Consider the following 20699-nt stretch of genomic DNA (forward strand, 5'->3'; position numbering starts at 1 on the left):
ACTCAAGTTTCCTATACAGATATCATTGAAAAATTGCATGTGCTATCAAGTTTATATTTCACTTAAGTGCACATGCAGAAGGAAAGTGCTGCCAGCTCCAACTATTTTCAGTGTGTATTTGTATCAGACACATTTATACACAGCATACATACCATTTTCCTAAACAGTGTTTTAAAAAAGCATGCAGGAAGACTCTTATGTGAAGCAGCCCCAAGGTTATGTGCGAGATGATTCTAACGAAGCTTATGGCCCTGTCTTCATGGCACCGACTCCCCTCAACCCCCGTGATTTTACTCACCCAGGGTGGCGTCGGGTAATCCCTATGCCACAGAGTGAGCGTGACGTTCCTGACAGTTATGCAAGTACCAAAGCCCACCCACCCCCGCTTCCTGGTAGAAGGCGACCAATTGCCGATAGCCTTCCGCCAGGACCACCCCCAAGATTGGCTCCAGAATCAAGTCAGACGGCGAAAGAGCTGTACTGACCTTGCTCCCAATGAAAAAGTCGGGTTAAGTCCCGGACTTTTTCAAAAGCACACCTTCGCAGGAAAGCTTCACAGTGGCTACGAAGCTGCAGCTGCATCATATAACTGACGCAGCACAGATTCGCAACCGCCACAGGGCTTCCCCCCCCCCCCCCCGCTAGCACTCCCTGTACTGCACAAACAATGGCCAGACTTTTCTTTTTCAAAGCTGTTAATTATCAACATTGTAGAATTGTACCACCGCCCCAGCCCCCACCTCCTTAGTCATCTTATTACTGGGAGGACAAACTATGAATTACAACCCAGCTGCATGTCCCCTTCTGTCTTGCAAAACATCTTTGCACCACAAAAGAATACAAGTGCTTCTTCTAATAGTTGCTCCTTCCCTTGAATCTCAATATGCCTTTATCCATGTGATTCCAGATATGTGTTTCTCAGGATTATGTACACCGCCTTGGGTTCCTTGGAGGAAAAAAGGCGGAATATAAATGTAATAATAAAATAAATAAATAAATAAAAATAAACTTGGTCTAGAACACTGGAAGGAATAAAAGCAACTGGAAGGGGAAGGTTTAAACACTCCATCTGCTTCTCCTTTGTAAAGCTCCCCCTCCCAAGGGCACTTTGAATGAGAGAAGGGGCAATTGGACTTTGCTCTACACAGCTAATGCAGTCTATCATGTAGATTACTCCTCAATAAAAGTTGGTGGTGTTTTTATTTAAATCACAATTACCTAAGAGGTTGAATTGAGGGTAAATAAAATTCAACTTGGGCCTTAGCTAGACCTAAGGACTATCCCAGGCAAATGGAGGGGTTGGCCCTGCCTGCTCCCAGGATCTCGTGTGTCATTTGGATACACAGGGATGATCCCGGGAGGATCCTGGGATATAGGCCTGGTCTTGGGATCAGAAATCAATGCAAGAGATTGTGAGAGGCAGTTCTGGTAGGTATGAGGACAAACAAGCTGAAACGTAATGGACGTAAGATGGAGATGCTGCTGGTTCGGAGTGCCTGGGAGAAAGTATACAATCTGTTTTGAATTGGGATTGTACTCCCCATGAAGAACTGTGCACACAACTTCTGGAGTTTCCTGAATCTGGCATTACCTATGGATGTACAGGAGGTATGAGTGGCCAGGAATGCCTTTTACCAGATTAGGGTCACAGCTGGTAAACCAGCCTATCTGGAGAAAGCAGCCTCAGTTATGAAAGCCCTGGCAACATCCAGACTGGACTAATTAATACAATGCATTTTACATGGAGCTTCCTTTAAAGACAGTTTGGAAACTGCAACTAGAACAAAATGCAGATGTTGTTGGACTACAACTCCCATTATCCCAGACTACTGGCCATGCTAGCTGGGGATGATGGGTCTCCAGATATCCAGACTCCAGTACAATATCTGGAGACCCAACGTTGGGAAAGGCTGAGCTTGACAGACAGCACATATTAAACTGATCTTATTTCTGTTACAATGGCTATCATTTTTGTTTATAGGGTCCATTTAACATACTTTAAAATCCTAAATGGGTCAGGACCAGGTCATTTGAAGGAATGGGCAAGTTACAGCCTTCCAGATTTTTGGTCTACAATTCTCACCATCCCTTATCATTGGCTATGCTTGCTAACAAATCTGGAGGGCCACAAGTTTGCCACTTCTCATCTACACCCATATGAACCTATCCAAACCTTGAGATTGGCTTCAGAGATACTCTTACCTGGCCTGCCAATTGGACAGATTAGGTTCGTGGATATCAGGGACAGGGCCTTTTCAGTGGTGGTCCATGCTTCTGGAATTCCTACCTTTTATGATGTTTTCATGCTCAGTTTTAAAAGTGACCTTAGGTGAACTTTGTCCTAAGAGGCTGGATATCATTACCCCAAATAAAAATGACATAACGTTCTTTTGGCATAGTTTTCCTGTGTAGATTTCAAACTGTATGTATGAAGGGGAATTAAGATTGTGCTAACCTACACACACACACACGCACACACTTGACCCTGAACCTGCTTACCATGCACACGTGTCTTAGACCTGGTTCACACAATCCAAAAAGCCTATCATGGGTTGTTTAAGCCATGGTGCATGCTTTTTGCATATTCAACTCCCAAATATATCGTTGCGTCTGAACCCAGCCATCATGGGTTATGTGAACGTTAAACAACCCTCATATAACCCATGCTCTGTTGTAGGATTGTTTAAATGTTAGCTGGCATGTGCCAGCATGCACTGTCACTCACTGTGGCTTAAACAACCCACCTTGGGCTGTTTTGATTGTTCAAACCAGCCCTTTATGTTTGCATATGGATTTTATTTATTTATTTAAACATTTCTTGGCTGCCTTTCAGGGCAAAAGCCCTCCCAAGGCAGTTTAGAGCAATAAGCTAGAGCCCACTACAGGTAGGCTCTGCCTGCATTATTTGTACATCACAAAATCAAGATGGTGTAAAACATTTTACTTTAGTATGAATACCAAGATGCACAAACACAATCTGATCCCACAACTCATACATACGTCAGAGAATTAAAAACAAAACAAAACCCTTTACCCTTACCCCTGATCTTTTGGTACTGTTCTCAGTGAACGTTTGTGCAAAGTCCACCTTGAACAATTTATAGAAGTATAATAAACAATACAAAAATAAATCTTGGGAAAGCATATGACCTTGTAGACAGTTTGCTCAGAGTTACATGCTACTTTCCAGTAAATAAGTGTTAGAAGCTACTGCGGACATAAGCTATTCTGGTCTACAACCCTTAAAACACCAGACCAGACTCAATACCCAGACTGAGCTCTAAAGGGAGGGAGAATAAAGCTCTATACAGAGTGCCTGGAAAGCTATAAGGAAGAAACACAGTAAGAACCAATGCTATTTTTGTCAATCAGAGCACCAGGTTTATCTCATGAGGTTGGCTCTAATTGTTGATTTTGAAAGGATGTGTTTCACCTTTTAAATTTTAAAAATGAATTATTTATTTTTAAAATTTGCCTTATGATTTATTGGATGCAACTTTTCCTTCTGTAAAGATTCAAAGTAGGTGTCTTTTAGCATGTTGCACCTGGACTGTAAATCTGCTATCTTCCTAGTTGCACAGGATAATAAAACAGTAGAATTTAAAAGAATCTGTAGGATATCTACTTTGACTTCCTGAAGTTTGGCATGAACCTCTAAGGTAGACGACAGATGAATGCATAGCAGTATACAAATCGAGATATCCAGTCCATTGCTTATGGATCTCCAAATCCAATTACAAAGTACTGGAAGGTGACCAGTTTTTGGAGCTCATCACCCATGATATCATTGTTTAAGTTTAGTTGCATATACTGAGACAGCAGTTCAAACAGGCTGGGCATTTTTTACCAGATAAAAAATCTGATCTTTTCGTATGTTTCCTCTCAGCAGAGAGATTAATTAGCTCTGTTTTAAGGCATTAATGTCTATTTTAAAACCGTTCTACCAATACATACCACATTGCCAAGGATTGCAGTTAATTCAATCTGTGAACCACCCAGAGTGCCTCAGCTATGCGGCGGTATAGAAATGTAATAAATGAAATTAACTATCAGAGAAATCTTGCAACTAAGTTACTAGCCCAACAGCCTTCATATATATCTTATATCAGGCATTTGTGGCCTAAAGGAAAATAAGGAATTTACAAAAGTTTCCCTGATTTGTCTCCTGGAGACAATTCTTATTCACCACAAGAAACTCGGTGAAAATCTCTATTCACAAGCCTGTAGGAGGCTAACCAGGGTGCTTTCAGTCAAAGAGGTCCTAGCGCTAACAGTCAGAAGCCATTGTGCAGCTATTCCATCTTTTTTTTCCTAACAGATTTTCGATGGTAAGAAAAAAGACAAAATAAGTGATGGGAAAACACAGGAGGGTTATGAGTGGAAGACGTCATCATCCAGACCTTAATACAGTCCCTGGCCATAAGACCTGTAGGAATTGTGAGGTGGATGACATTTCTCACTGGATCATGTTAGGGCATGCTTAAAGGATCCACTGTATACCTCCTGTAAAATTCCGTTAACGAGTCAGTATGATGGAGGCAGAAAAGCCTCATCTGGAAGCACCCTCAAATTAGCACAGTAAAGTGGGTGGGCTGCACATTTTTCTCCTTCCTCATAATCCCTTTTCCTTTTGTGTTGTGCCTTTTAGACTGTAAACCTAATGCTTGGAACTGTCTTATTATCTTTGTAAACCACTCTGGGATCCTTTTCAGCTGAAAAGTGAGATAAAAGTTACAATTTGGATATGGTGCAAACATTAGATGTACTCGTTTAGAACAGATGAAATCTGGCACCAGGTCCTACTAGTAGGCCCACTTTTATTCTAGCACTTCATTTTTTTAGCCTTGTTCTGCCCTTCATAAACTTTGTTAAAAGTTTCCACAACAACAACAATAAAAAGGGATTCAAGGAAAGACATTCACAAGTGGAAAATTCTACTGGGTGGAGAATGCATTCTGTGCCAGTTCTTACATCTCCAAAATTAGCCACTCTTCTCTCTCATGAAGGAATCAGACCCAACAAAAACCAAGTTAAATTCCACCACTTTAAAAATATTAAGAACATGCCAAGTCACATTTCCCATAGTGTGAAATATATGTATACCCACACCCACACACAGGCCTTAGCTAGACGGGGCTTTATCACGGGGCGAACCCCGGGATTGTCCCTGTGCATCAACATGACACACAGGGGATCCCGGGATCAGGGAGGGATCATCCCTCCCTTGCCCCAGGATAGAGCTTTACACTTTGGACCCGGTTTTTTCGTGGTCTCAGGCTGAGCTCGAGACTGCGGAACGTATGACCCATAATGGAGGAGGGATCTCGCGATAATCACATCGGGGGATCTTCCCTCCTCCGTCCTGGATTAAAAGGTAGGTCTAGCTAAGGCCACAATGATCAACTAAGGAGAAGAATTCCTGAGAACATCTCCCAACTATCTGACTAAACCTTTCCTAATCTCCAAATATTATATCAGGCATCTTTTAATCACATGCTCTAGATTGTGGACAATCTTTGGTGGGATGGGGGAGGGGGGAAGCAGACACATGCATAAATACACAGAGGTCATTTCTCCCGTAAAACATAAATGTTTGTCCTGGGGTGTCTCTATGTCTATGCTCTGAAAAGACTTCTGTTGCTATTGCATTTAAGGAATAGGCTTGAGGAGATTGATTTTTAGAAACTGGAATTCAGACTGGACTTTCAGGAATGACAGCAAAGCTACTTTTAAGTTCACAAGTTTCATGAAGCGCTGTAAAGCAAGAGGCGATATACATGGAAGCCAGCTGGTCTGCAAATCAAGATGTTGAGCTTTGTCAACAAAGGTTGCATCACCTGACGTCTTCAGTTTCAAAGACACCAAATGCTTCTGTAAATTCACTGCCAGGACAAAAAGTTGTGGAATGCTCTCTTCTGAAGTTACAAAAAAGCTGCACACTTCAATTGTAGTGGGTCACAGCAAAGATTGCTGTTGGCTTTGGAAGCATACCTTAGGCACCCATTTTAAAATCCTCTGAACTAGTTTCAACAACTTACGTGCCACTTTTGCTTTATTGAAGCAAATATAGGGCTAGAACAATTGTTTAGCTTGCTATACTGATGTATACACTACACGGCCTCACCAATTTACTTGTTTATTAGATTCCTTTATTTTACAACCTCAATTTACAATTCTATTTTCTCATCTCGCTAAAAACAAATGTAAGATATTGAACCTACACAGCAGAAGAGTCTGAACAAATCTTGTTTTTCATTTACTCAGATTTCTATGGAATGACAGGGGCTTTGAAACTTGAATGCTTTGCTCTAAGAAAGAAAATGATGTATAGGCAACCAACTCTTCATTCACTCATTTGCACTAGCAAAAATCTGCAATATAAGCAATTTAGGTACTCTCTCCACCTTTTATAAAAAATAAAATCCACCAACAGAGAAATAAGCTCAACTTTATTTGATTGTAAAGCAGAGTGCAAAGGCACTTGAGGCTGTGTCATGTGATAGCAGCTAGATGTTCTCACACAAGTGTGTAATAATTCATACTATACAGCCATAAATCCACTAGAGAAATTGGCATAGATCCAGTGAGCCTGCATGTAAACAGGTTTTTTTACTTGCTTTACATACTCTTTACATGGTATCTCAGCCTGTCAGACTACAGACTGCTGAAAAAATCTAATATATTGAGAAAAGCACTGCCCAAGTGTACTCAAGCAAGCTTATAAAAGCCATTTTGAACAGTAACAGCAGCAGTAACAGAGGAGCCATGCATTATACATTCACAAAACAGGGTTCCTAGCATAATATCCAACCTTAAGTAGGTTGGTTTAATTATAAACCTACATTTCTGGTTATATAGTCATAAAAAGTGCTACTAATTTTGCAAATCTGGATAAGGCAAGATGTCAAGTTGAAGCTCCATCACTGATAAGTGGAACTGAAACAAAAGTTTCTGTAAATTTGAAATACAGCTTCAGAATGACAGATTACAGCAATTTCTCAGATGCAAATTTGAATTTAGATTGAAAATCCTCCTTCAACATTTTATTTCTAATCTACTTGAAATAAGTTACAAGGAATTATTAACCTATCCATATTTCTTATGAGAGGACCTAAAGATTATATCCCCCCCCCCCCCGGAAAAGGAACATATTCCTAGAGCAGGTAAATTTGATATCCAAGCTTTAAAAGCTATTTAGGTGTGGAGCTTATTACTTTTGCCTATGCACATTTGCTTATTACCACAGCCATTGGAAGATTATAAGCATAAACTCTAGGACATACAGAGCCGTTCTGAAAGCTAACAAACATCCAAAATAATTCCTCCAATACATCAGCTTATCAGTACCATCATTATGGCATCTATTTTTAATTCAAATTCCATGTTCATAAAAAATAAACGTAGAAGTTCTATAAAGACTACAGTTATGCAGCTTATATAACAAAGACTGACTAGGTTCGGTTAAATAATCCATGATGGGTTATTTTGCTGAAGTAACCCACACAAATAACTCACAATGTGCAGAGTGGGTTCTTTAAACCACTGTTGGTTATCATATTGTGTGTGAAGGGCATGGCTGGTTATTTTCGTCGACTTCAGAGTCACTAGGCAAGAGCAAAGTGGCAGCTGCCACTCTACTCAAGCTGGCAGAACTCTATTTTCAACAGCAAGGGATGATGGGATACAAGTGGGAGGGCTGAAAGGAGGAGGGAGGGCAGGGGACGAGTTAGTCAATGCACTGTAGATTAATAATCTACTCACAATTGCTTATAACCAATCATGGTTGGTTATTTCTCTGATTGTGTGGGGAGTACCCAAATGTAACCTACTATTGTAGCGTTCGAACGCAGTCTACATTTCACATATTGCTGCCATTAAATCAAAAAAGCATAGAATGCTTATAAATGTTAAAGGGAGAAATCTTTTTCTGCCATGAAACATACCTTGTATATAAAAAGATTGAGAAATATTACATAAAATGAATTAAAATCTCAGTAAGATTTGAGCCATGGTTCATGGCAGAGGAAAACTAAGGATCACATTAAACATTCCATCAAGCATTCAAGAAATGAGTGTCAAAACTAAAGCACATCATGCTAGTGAAATTGTAAATTCTGAATCATAAGAATTATACAGTAGTTTTCCCTCTTTCAGGCCTCTAACCTCATATTTGTATTTCACAAAACTGCTGGAATATCATGATAAAAGAGTAGTAACATTAATATTGTTTTTGCCTATGTATTTCAACTGTCTTGAGGTTGACTTCCATTAGGAGACTAATTTAATCTCTAGGATTAACCCTCAAAAATGTAGTTCTGGTTGGCACTATAGTAGAAACAAGTGTTTTTCCTTCTCATTAGCTTAAAAATGCAATGTATGCATTTGGTAAGACTTCCATTTTTATGGAGAGGGGTCTAACCTTAAAGGTGGCCTAGAAATATTTTAAAATAAATAAATTAAATACAGTAAGTATGCTACATTAAGGATGTTTTCCACTGAGAAGCAAAGGGAGAAGGAGAGAGTACAAGTTCTATGTTATTCCGCTGGTAAAGTAAGTTCTCATACAAAGAGAAAGGAGCTCCTACAAGTTGGTAAGCTTGTGTAAGGTCAGCTTTCTACTTCTCCACCAAATTGTCTGACAAGAAAGGAGACTAGCTGTCCAAATCCTATAGATAACTGATAAATAGTTAGTGGGTCTTTATGTTGATCTGCAAATTATGGCTTGATCAACCATTTCCTTCAGTCAAATGCCAACATTGATATTGGGCAATACCATAATTAGGCCAATTAAACTTCACAAAATAGTGTGCAAGCTTTCGAGTTCTCCAGCACTCTTCATTAGGTGAGATGGTAAACAAAGGTGGAGGAAAAAGGTGGCTGATGTTCAAGCCATGAAGTCTGCATCTAGTTACAGTCTTACGATAGGGAGGAGGAGGCTGCAGACATTCAAATTAGGCTGTATCAGGTGCTGAGATGGTTTCAAATTGCACCTAGGACTCTCCCAAGGGCTGCTGCGATGGAAGAAAAAATAAACCAAGAAGCAATGATTGATTCCCAATTTTTGAAAAAATAAAATCCAGCGATTATTCAGAAGCATTTCCATACTTAGGCGAAAAACACAAGTACCTTGCTAAGGTAGGAAACTAAAATAGAAAGAAACTAATCAGTTTTTATTTTAAACAAGTTGGTGTAATAGGTAAAAAAGTCAATAGAAGCCATTTTGAGTAGCTTGACTCAGTACTCAAGTATTTAACTACTTCAGTCTAGTATTTTGCTTTCAGGCTTTGCTTCCAAATGTTTTAGAATACCTGTAGCAAATTTAACCTGTATACAGCTGACTAGTTGCACTATTCTTAAAATTTTTAACCTTGGACTACATATAAAATAAATACTTTGGGGAAAAGTACGGGGGAGAAAACTTTGTAACAACAGATTGAAAACTGCCAAACCATTCCCATAGATTAAAGACAGCCATTATAAGCCTCACCTATTCTTAATTTTATCCTTCCCTACAATTATCACTGCATAACTGGTTGCAGATAAGTAATGTTCATTATAGCACTTGTAATATCCATCCATTTTGTTTCAATAAACAGCCAGCATATCATTAAAGGAGATTATATATTTAATCTCCATGGAAGATAATGAACAGATAGGATTGTGAATGTATGCAGCAAAGTGTGCACAGCAAGTTTGATAGGCTGCGATATTACCCTAAAAGCTCATACCAAGTTTATAAATTCAGGTACTTTGTCACACATGTAAGCTATGAGAAATCATGAATAAAGACCTAAATACCAGACCTAAAGTGAGCTCTGTGCGAACAGGCTATTTACGAGAAAGATATTCAGCAGATATGACTTTTCCAAACATGGCAGTGCTATGAAGGAAGAAGGTGTTCCTGTCTGCCAAATATCTCCATGCTATGTATATGGTAAAGGCACACAGGTTCCTATCACTGGCCTATCAACACATTGTAGAAGAACATGATTGGACAACAATGTCACCCCCGTAAGAACACTACTGTGAAATCTTATTTTTCCTAAAGCCGTTATCCCTGGATTCAAACATATTTTCATTGTATACCATCAGACCTCTCTCTATCTGACCTGCTAACTCTCCCACAAGTCCACGCTCCCTCCATTTAGACCCACACCCTTTCAGTGACACAAATGACTCCAGTGTCCACCTCATCCTCCAATATTGGAAGTGCATTGTTGGCAACCAGGCAGAACTACTTATGGCCTCTTGATGGGTCCAGATCAACACCAACCTCTCCATGCTCTCTGCTACTCCTGTTAATGGTAAGAAATCATCAGGGAACTTTGGGAAGCATTGGAAGAACTCAACAACTATCACCAGCACTTCAGGGAACATCAGAAATACTTGGCCAGTGCTTTGGGAAACAGCAAAGGAGAAGAGAAGAAGGGACTACTGAGGTTGAAGGGCTACATGGGAACTGCAGGGGCATGAGGAAGGGTACTGTTTGTAGGGAATTATTTCAGCAAGGGTGTCAATGGATGGGTGGATAGTTGGTGTGTTAATGTCGATGGATGTGTGTGGGTGTGTAGCTTTGTTGGGCCATGGTGGGCTGTGGTCCCACTTACAGTTGGCATGCAGCCCCAGAAAGTTATGTGTGAAGGAATGTGTTTCAACTGGTGATCACCCTATAAGGGACAAAAATAACACAGAGAAAATGCTCTAAAATGGGAGTCGGCAAGTCTTGAGCACTAGATGTCATTTTGGAAACCAAACAAGTACAAATAAGTCAGAGCTATTTTGTATACTTTTATATATCCTCAATGCATTTCAAATAAAGTTAGCTGTATATGACAGATGCCAATCTACAGCTGGTGTACAGTCTGAATGTCTGTAATCCCTGCTCTGCAAAAATGGATAGGTTACTCAGAAGCACCTGTTGAAATGAATATTCCCACTATGTCAGAGACAAAGTCACTTAAAATCTGCAAACACTGAAGATACAAAGGACAACATTATCATTGACAGAGTTCATTTTAGCTTGTTGTAGTTAATGTACCTAAGCAACCAAATCAATCTCTCAAAGTTAAAACACTAACATAGGAGGATTGAGCCAAGTTGTGTGTGTTTGGGCCATAGAGTAGTTCACACATGCAAAGACTTCTTTCAGCAATCAAGCTATCCTAATAAAAATGATCATAAATACTTTAGAGTAAGGTTAAGCCAACACTTTTAAAAATAATCAGTGGGCAGCTTAAGAATGCAATGACTATTTAAAATCACTGTATCTTTAAAGTCAAGTTTTCTGCTAGAACAGGAGGAGGAGTAATTCCTATTCTCAAAATTAATTAAAGGCATGTGGGGGGGGGGATGACGGGGAACTCGTCTTACATCCACCAACAATAACTATTTTTAAAAACACATATGATGTACACCAGCAGATTGCAATAAGACTGACTGGATGGAAATGGAGCAAGTGGTGAAATCAGATCTAGTATCCATTCTTCATTCAGTTTCATTTCCCATTTGTCAAGAATGAGGCACAATGCTGACTGAAGTGACCGCCCTTTGTAAGATGTTTAAGGAGGACAAAGACAGTTACAATTCTTTTTCCAGGCCACCCTGTACATTTAACAGTATTTGCGGTATTATTAGTTCTTCCTTATTTGCACCGAATGTTTCGACATGGTTATGGAAAACAGCAAATCCGCAAAATTCACAGTGACATAAGGGTCAAACCAACAACATTAAACTAGCCTTGAGCTTAGAATTGCGAGCGTTTTTCTGTTGGTATTTTCCCTCCCTTTAAAGACAAGGCCAATCTAATGCTTCTTCCAATAATTACTGCTAGAGAAAATCAGATAAACAAAGGAATTTAGTCTGCTTACATGAAAGGGATCTGAAGTCTGCCCACCACATATTTAACTGGGCCCCATTCAAACAAACGTTTAAAAGTATGTTTAGCAACCACAAGGCTTACAGAAAACCAATGGTCTAATTCAAATATATAAAGATATGTGATGGTGTAGAATGAAAGCCACCTGAGTTTGTTTGCAGTGTTTGAATGTTATAAGACTGTCCCCGATGAACGGGCCAGTCTCCAAAATGCATTGATCTTAAAATAAACAAGTTAGACTTCGGCACCTCTGAGAATTTGTTCTCTTTTTGCTTTTTGTTTATCCCAGGTGCCTCCCTTCCAGTTTTTGGTATTATTATTATTATTATTATTATTATTATTATTATTATTATTATTATTAGACCATAAACAAGAGAGAGATCCCTTCTAATTATGCTTATATTCTAAATTCTCTTTCCAACTACTTCTGTTCTCTCTCTCTCCTTATTTTGTGCTTTGAAGCTGATTCAATGTTTTATTTATGGACAGCCAGATTACATCAAAGTTTTCACTTAAACATGTCAGAATCAAAATATGTTTTATTTCAAATATGTTATTTGGCTCTACCTGCCAAATATGCTAGCTAATTTTACAAACAGTGTATGATCCAGTGCAGCCACTGCTGCTGCTGTAGGAATGGGAGGGGGGGCTCCATGGTGATGGGCCAGAGCAGGTTTTGGAAAAAAACCGACCTTCCTGGTTTTGCCATCATTTTCCCTATCTGCACAAAACTGTGAATGGGACTTAGTTTGGACTTTTATTTATTTTTAAAGGAATTATAAATTACTTTTCTGGTCACTGGGACCCTCAAAGCAACACGGAAGATGTTAACAACTACAGGCCGGTGGCTAATATCCCTTTCCTGGGCAAGGTGCTTGAGCGGGTGGTTGCAGGACAACTCCAGGCACTCTTGAATGAAACGGATTATCTAGATCCATTTCAATCGGGTTTCAGGCCTGGTTTTGGAACGGAAACTGCCTTGGTCGCCCTGTGGGATGACCTCTGTCGGGAGAGAGACAGGGGGAGTGCGACCCTGTTGGTTCTCCTGGACCTCTCAGCGGCCTTCGATACCATCGACCATGGTATCCTTCTGGATAGGTTGTCTGAACTGGGAGTTGGAGGTACTGCGTTGCAGTGGTTCCGCTCCTACTTGGATGGCCGATTCCAGAAGGTGGTGCTGGGGGATTATTGCTCTGTGCCGTGGCTCCTAAGCCATGGGGTTCCGCAGGGCTCTATTTTATCCCCTATGCTGTTTAACATATACATGAAGCCGCTGGGGGAGGTTATCCGGAGATGTGGACTGAGGTGTCATCAATATGCGGATGACACCCAGCTCTACCTTTCCTTTTCATCAAACCCAGGTGAGGCAGTGACTGTTCTGAACCAGTGCCTGGGCACGGTAATGGACTGGATGAGGGCTAACAAACTGAGACTCAATCCAGACAAGACGGAGGTACTGTTAGCGGGTGGTTCATTTGTCCAGCGAGGTGATGTTTGCCCTGTCCTGGACGGGGTTGCACTCTCCCTAAAGGATCGGGTCCGTAGTTTGGGGGTGCTCTTCGATCCAGAACTGTCACTTGAGGCACAGGTGAACTCAGTGGCAAAGAGCACCTTTTATCAGCTTAGGCTGATATACCAACTGCGCCCTTATCTGGACAGTGATAGCCTAGCTACAGTTATCCATGCTCTGATAACCTCTCGTTTGGATTACTGCAATGCGTTATACGTGGGGCTGCCTTTGAAAACGGTCCGGAAGCTTCAGCTGGTACAAAACAGGGCAGCCCGTTTACTAACAGGGACTGGCTGGCGAGATCACATTACGCCAGTCCTTTTACAACTTCATTGGCTGCCAGTCCAGGTCCGGGCCCGATTCAAAGTGCTGGTATTGACATTTAAAGCCCTAAACGGTTTGGGGCCAGGTTATTTGAAGGAACGCCTCCTCCCATATGTACCTACCCGGACCTTAAGATCATCTACAGGGGCCCTTCTCCGTGAGCCCCTGCCAAAGGAAGTGAGGCAGGTGGCTACTAGGAGGAGGGCTTTCTCCGCTGTGGCACCCCGGTTGTGGAATGAGCTCCCCAGAGAGGTCCGCCTGGCGCCTACACTGTACTCCTTTCGTCGCCAGCTGAAGACCTTTTTATTCACTCAGTATTTTAACACTTAATTTTAACTTAAATTTAAATTATACTGTTTTAACTCTGTATTTTAACCTTATATCAATTTTGCTGCGTGGTTTTATCCTGGTTGTGCTTTTTATATTGTATTTTGTATTTGTATTTTTAACTTGTTGGTTGTTTTATGATGATTTTAATTTTTGTGAACCGCCCAGAGAGCTTCGGCTATTGGGCGGTATAAAAATGTAATTTTTAAAAAAAAAAAACCCAAAAAAAACCACCCAATTTAAAAGACAATAATGCAATAAAATCACACACAACAACAACAACACAACAACTCAGAACCAAAACATTCTTTAAAATAGGCCCAAACAATATTCTACAGGCTGCTTCACAGTTTAAATATATATAAGCATAAATCCGTAAGAACAACTAGATGTATACATACGTGCATCACACAGATGCCAGAACTCCCTATCACGATGCATTTATTTATTTATAAAATGTATAATTCATGTAATATGTTGTCCCGAGGCTTTTACCTGAACCATATAGTAGGACATGAATTTAAATAAATAAATAAAATGTTAAAATGACCCTCTGACAAAGTATGCAGATTATTAAAACACTGATGCCAGATATGCTAAATACGTCCCAATCCCTTATATAAATTTAGATACAGCTTTTTCAGGTGTAATGAATACTGATTCAGCATACCTGCTGCTGTAGTGCTATCGGGACTGTAACTATCAATCTCTTTGCTGAGCTCTAGAACTCCAGTGGTTAGTCCTGGATCACTGTAGCTTTTTCCTTTGGAATTTTCCACCCTACCTCTGTTTCAGTGCTACAACAATAAGCCTGCAATTGGAGTAACTGAGCTGCCATTCAGACAAGCACTGAAGAACGCCAAAGTTACACATAGAACAGACAACCTTTTTCTTGAAAAGTTCTCAAAACACATCCATCCTTTCTCCTACAGAAGAACATGACAAACAGGCATCTTAGGTCCCTTTTTCTGATGTTTTGATTGGACAGCATTTCTGCTTATACATGACTAGAGGAAAGGGGAGGGAGGACAGAATGATTTCACGCTAGACAGAATGTTACAAGGCAAATATCGAAGCTTATAGTGAATTTTACATTTTAAAAAGTTACCTCACATTAAGAGTCCGTGCAGACATATCCTTAAGAATAGAAGCAGTCAGTTTTCTCCCCTACAGAATATTCCCATCCTTCCCGCTTTCTTTGCAATGCTTTTGACAGATATCCATCAGCAAATCAAATGTTCTTCCCTTCCGCCTGTCTACATTTCTAAAGCAGCCTCATTCACTATTTACGCAGAGGGTTCTTCACACTACCCACCCCTGATACTATCCCAGCTTTCTTCTGAATGCATGCATATCCCCTGAACAACACAGTTGTCAAATCCCCTTTATTTTAAGAATGCTCGATATTTTTTATAACTTTTCATAACACAATGTAGTGGTTTATATTAGGGTGACCATATGAAAAGAAGGACAGGGCTCCTGCATTTTTAACAGCTGTATAGAAAAGGGAATTTCAGCAGGTGTCATTTTTATGCATGAAGCACCCTGTGAAGTTTCCTCTTCATCACAACAGTTAAAACTGCAGGAGCCCTGCCCTCTTTTGTATCTGGGCACTCTACAAAAGATGGCAGAGCTCCTGCAGCTTTAACTGTTGTGATGAAGAGGGGACTTCACCAGGCGTTGCATGCGTAAAAATGACACCTGCTGAAATTCCCTTTTCTATACATTTGTTTAAGATACAGGAACCCTGTTCTCCTTTTCATATGGTCACCCTATATTTCATGTTTCTATGGAATGGGATGGATGTGCCTTATTTATTTCTCACATTTCTACCCTTCCCTAAAGGATCTTAGGGTGATGTAAAATGGGATAACCTCCCATGTACAACTCACAGTGAGCTTCATAGTTAAGCAGGGATTCAAACCTCCAAGTCTAGGCCTCTAACAGCTACACCACCTTGGCTTAGGATGTGCTACAACTTAAAACTCTAAAGCACCACGTAGTTTTGGAAGCTTGATCTGGTAATCCCATGCACCACAGAGACCCCATATGTATAATCAAAGGGTAGGCACCTTTTTTGGGTTGTGGGCAGTTGGCAATTTGAGAAACTGTCCTAGGTACCACCACAAAATGGCTGCCGTGGGAAGTGTGGCAAAGGACAAGTAACCTGCCCAAAATACTGTGTACAAGAGAGAGGTGGGGGCTGAGCCCCAACACAATAAACAACTCGTTTGAACCCACAGTTTACAGCACCAACAGAAAGCTATTCACCAGCAATATTAGCTGCTGGAAAGAAAATGTACACTTTTCTCCTCAATGACTTCCATATGTCAATTCATCTTTCACTAACACCCCACCTCCCTCCTCAATGTTTCTCCTCTGGACTATCCACCCACCTTTCCTTAATGTTTTCTGTACTACTACTCTCTTAACACACTCATATATGCATACGTCCTCTTGGATCAACATACACCACAGGGAAGACATGATAGAGGTGTACAAAATTATAAATGGTGTGGAGAAGGTAGATAGGGAGACATTTTTCTCCCTCTCCCATAATACTATAACCCGGGGTCATCCCATGAAGCTGATTGGTGAGAGATCCAGGACAAATAAAAGGAAGTACTTCTTCACACAGTGCATAGTTAAATTATGGAACTCACTACCACAAGATGTAGTGATGGCCACCCATTTGGATGGCTTTAAAAGGGGGTTGGATAAATTCCTGGAGGCAAAGGCTATCAATGGCTACTAGCCCTGATGGATGGGTGCTGTCTCCAGTATTCAATGCAGTAAGCCTGTGTGCACCAGTTGCTGGGGAACATGGGTGAGAGGGTGCTGTTGCACCATGTCCTGCTTTGTTGGTCCCTGGCCGATGGCTGTTTGGCCATTGTGTGAACAGAGTGCTGGACTAGATGGACCCTTGATCTGATCCAGCAGGGCTCTTCTTATGTTCTTATGATCTCTTAATATATTAGGTTTATTCATGCTTTTAAAGTAGTCACCCAGCAATGTAGATTCTGAATGTGACAGACAAAAGTTTGAGAATGCACAAATCAGACAGGTGAAAGCTGCAATCAGCTATAACTCTTTGTATACATTCTGTGAGAAAAAAAAGTTTTGTAGCCATGTAATATGTGCAAGTGTCCTCAAAACCCAAAAGCTCCCCTCCAAGCAAATGCACGCACAGCCATCCTTAGCTTACTCATAAGTTAGCTTCTTTCAACAACAAGTTTATTTAAAACTTTTATATCCCACCTCTTCATCAGCTTGTGGGGGATTACAACAGCAATTTAAAGTCACAGAAACGACATCCTTTAGATTGTAAGACTACTGGCAGGGCTTATTTATTTATTTTGAATGTTTTTAGGCCATGTTTAAGGGTAGAACACCTCTAATTTAGGATCTGTATTTTAACATTACTCTATTTTTTTTTACTTTGTCTAGCAATTTTAGGTATAACTAATAATAAAAAGGTGTGTATCATATCTCCGAGTGTCATATATATATTTATTGAATTTATATACCGGTGCATAGCCAAAGCTCTCTGGGCGGTTTACAAAGATTTTTAATAAATGGACATTAAAAATCAATATACAAAATTTAAAAATATAAAAAAACAGCTAACATTTAAAACAATTTTATCTATGTATCACATTAAACGCATCACATGGATACCTCATACATATATGAACTAATCTGTCCCTCTCACCCACACACATCACGTTATTCACATAATTTAAATTACAGTGTTGGAAGCACAACCACAATTACAACATACACTAAATACTACCCACACAAGTGGCCTATGTGTACCACACATACACATGTGCAGCTTGGAATACACTCCTCACACTCACGCCCCAAAGTCGCAGTCTGTACACCCCACACGCGTTTCACCCCTACAGCCTTTCACCACTACTGGACACTACGCGCTCGCGGCCCAACAGCTGCCTTCCGAGCACACACGCGCGCATAGGCCGCGCGACCTGAAGCCCGCACGCTTCTTTGGGAGCGAAACCTTGTTGATTCCCACGTAACTTTACCAGGTCCGGGAGTCTAGGGCAGGACCCAGCAGCCCCTCTTTCCACCCACACCCCGCATAGCATTCCTCTTTCCGCCCACACCCCGCACAGAACCAGACGCAACAACCCGCTGCCACTGACAAGACAGCCCCACATGTTGGGAAGGACGGCGGGCAGGCCCGTGCTGGCTTGTTCCGTCGTCGCGACGAGGCCTACAGCGTGGCTCGGTTTCCCCCGCACCCCTCTCGTTCTCTTCAGTGGTACGGCGAGGTCGGGCTCGGCTAGCAGCAGGCCGCGCTTCGGGGAGAGCTGGCCGTACCGGAGAGCCGTTCAGCCCCGCCACAACCAATCTCCACAGGCCGCCTCGAAGAGCGCAGCGCCGCCAAAATAAACAAGGCCTCCGCCCGCCCGCCGCCTTCCCCTCAGTCAGTACCTCAGCCATCCCTCCCACTCCACCCCACCGTCCTCTCTCTTCTCCCCGGCGACAGGGCTGCCGACGTGACTCGGCCCCGCTGGCTCACCTGCATCCAGCACCCTGGGCGTCTGTCGACGGGGCTGAGGCGGCTGCTCAGGCGGCGGGGCTGAGGGCAGTAAATACATGCAGGAGGCAGCGGCCGGGCCAGGCCGGGCCGGGCGCTGTGCGGGCTCGAAGAAGTCACAGGCCTGACACTGAGCGATAGACACACATACACACACGCGCGCGCGCGCAAAGAAAGTGTGTACGAGTGTGTAAGAGAGGCAGGCAGGCAGGCGGCGCTGGCAGGTCTGGAGAGTGTATACGCGTGTGAGGGAACCGAGGAGCCACCCTCCCGCACCGTGTGTGTGTCTCTCTCACACACACTATTTCTCCTTCTCCTTTGCCAGGCAGCAAATAGAAGGATTAATAATGGAGGAGGAGCCTGGCCTGCCTCAATGACACGGCATGAAGGGAGGGCCCGAGCCGCCGCAGCCTCCTCCTCCTCCTCAGCCGCCGCAGCCTCTCCTTCCCGCCTGGCAGCCCGCTTCACTCCCTCAGTCGTGGGAAGAAGCCTTTACAGTCAAAGTCTTCTTCCTCGCACACAGACGAGGCCTTTTCGCGCAGTACACAGGGTGGTATCCAATGTCAGTCCTACTTAGAGTAGACTCACCGAAATGAATGGGGACTAAAGTGAGTCACGACTAACTTCAGCGGCCCCATTCACTTCAGTGGGTGTACTCTAAGTAGGACTGACATTGGACGCAACCCACAGTGTCAAATCTGACCTGGCCACGGAAAGTGGAGACACAGCAAAGCGTGGCCAGCTGTGCCCTGAAGAGAATTGGGTCTGTTCAACACACTGTGGCTGCGTTCCGACGACACAGAATCGGTTGTTTCCGGTTCTGCTCCTATTACCCCACCTCACCCCAGTCGATTAGCATGTCGTCCGAACTCAACCGATATGTCATTCAATGACTGCAGCAACAACTTATGGTTGGCATTTATGCCTGCCTGAGCCATCATAGGCATGATGAAAATGTGGTGCCAACCAAGGTGGGGGGGTGGTAAAAGACTTACCTGTACAAAGCTACACACGCCCTGGCATTTCTTTTCCATTAGGCCCACAATCACTACTTTTGCAGTAATAGCATATGGCATTTCATTAGTGTGTTAATAGGGTACTGGCAGGTAAGGCAGCTGGCCAAATTCACCACAAGGCATGTGCAACACAGCACTAGGAATAGTTCTTGCCCTGTTGGTGTAATATTTAAATTGGGTCTGAAACTAAGCACATCAAACTTAGCTGTGCATTCCACATGGCTTGCATCTCATTTAAACTGGAGAAGGTTATCAATGGCTACTAATCTTGATGGGTATGTGCTACCTTCAGTAGCAAAGGCAGTAAGCCTTGCTGCTGGGAGGATGCTGTTGCACTCATGACCAGCTTGGGGTTCCTGGTCAACAGCTAGTTGGCCACTGTATCAACAAAATGTTGGACTAGATGGACCCTTGGTCTGACCCAGCACGACTCTTCTTATGTTCTTAAACTAGGATTTCAGGCTGTATGTGTAGTATTAGTGTGCCAAGGATCTGTGGTGTGCTAATGCTATCACTACAAAGGGTCTGGTTCAGCTGAAGTCAGGTAAGTAGAACACCCCATGGATAAGTCTTCCTGCGTGAATTGTGTAAATTGGACCACAGATATAACACCAGGGCTGGGTAGAGTTTAGGCCACCAGGGTCCACCATGACCCCTGAACCTGGAGGTCCACCAACCACAGAAAGGTGGACATAGAATTGAGGGGAAAGGTGCCTCTGAATATATGCAGAGCTCAGCCCTGGAGGAATTTGTTCTCAGTACTGGAACTCACACATAAATCCTGCTTCTCCAGTTAAACTTTTGGCTTTGTCCCTTACTCTTCTTCATCCCCAACTGAAAAGAAGTCTAAGCATTTGTAATTGTACTTGCTTGAATTCATCTTTTGCCTCTTTACTCTGTTGTTTGAATTTAGGTTGTAAGTGCCTTGAGGCCAAGCCCTTTCTCTTTTGCTTTGCAAAGTATCAAGTGCACCATGCACATTGATAGTATTATATAAATATTAATATATCAACAAATGGGTTATGAAGTGCTATCAGAACTCATACTGAAAGCCAGAGAAAACACCTCCAAAATCTTATTAAA

The 20699-nt window shown here is 42.0% G+C and overlaps 1 protein-coding gene across 1 annotated transcript in view; it reads right to left on the reverse strand.

Moving 5' to 3' along the window:
- CNOT6L (CCR4-NOT transcription complex subunit 6 like) overlaps positions 1-18907 on the reverse strand; it is a 48406-nt gene extending 29499 nt beyond the window's left edge. Inside the window, exon 1 of the mRNA XM_063135143.1 lies at positions 18583-18907. The gene's annotated coding sequence lies outside the window, so the exon portion shown is untranslated. The remainder of the gene's footprint in view (positions 1-18582) is intronic.
- Positions 18908-20699: the final 1792 nt, after the last annotated feature.

This window comes from Elgaria multicarinata, chromosome 10 (assembly GCF_023053635.1).
Source record: "Elgaria multicarinata webbii isolate HBS135686 ecotype San Diego chromosome 10, rElgMul1.1.pri, whole genome shotgun sequence".
In the NCBI taxonomy this organism is placed as follows: domain Eukaryota; kingdom Metazoa; phylum Chordata; class Lepidosauria; order Squamata; family Anguidae; genus Elgaria; species Elgaria multicarinata.